Genomic DNA, 539 nt, shown 5'->3' on the forward strand with positions numbered 1-539 from the left:
TTCGTCCCCTGTCTAGGTGACATCCTCAGTGCTTGGGAGCCTCCTGTGAAGCACTTCTGTGGTGTTTCCCCTGGCATTTATGTGTTTGTTGTTGGAGTTTGTGGATGCGTGCCATGCTTCTAGGAATTCCCTGGCTGTTCTTTGTTTGGCTTGCCCTATAATGGTAGTGTTGTCCCAGTCGAGTTCATGTTGCTTGTCATCTGTTAGAACAAAGTCTTACCACAAATTCAACCCAAACTCTGGGTCAGATATGTTGATGACACCTTTGTAATCATTAAAAACACAGAAATAGAAAAAACACACGGGATCATCAACGCCACACTAACAGGAATCCGATTCACGAGAGAAGAAGAAAAGGATAACCAACTCCCATTCCTAGACGTGATGGTACAGAGAACACCGAACAGAGAATTCACCACAAAGATATACAGGAAAGCCACACACACAGACCAAGTCCTGAACTATGAAAGCAACCACCCCAACACACACAAATGAAGTTGCATCAAGACACTATTCAAAAGGGCCACAACACACTGCAG

Source organism: Chiloscyllium plagiosum, chromosome 4 (assembly GCF_004010195.1).
Source record: "Chiloscyllium plagiosum isolate BGI_BamShark_2017 chromosome 4, ASM401019v2, whole genome shotgun sequence".
NCBI lineage: Eukaryota > Metazoa > Chordata > Chondrichthyes > Orectolobiformes > Hemiscylliidae > Chiloscyllium > Chiloscyllium plagiosum.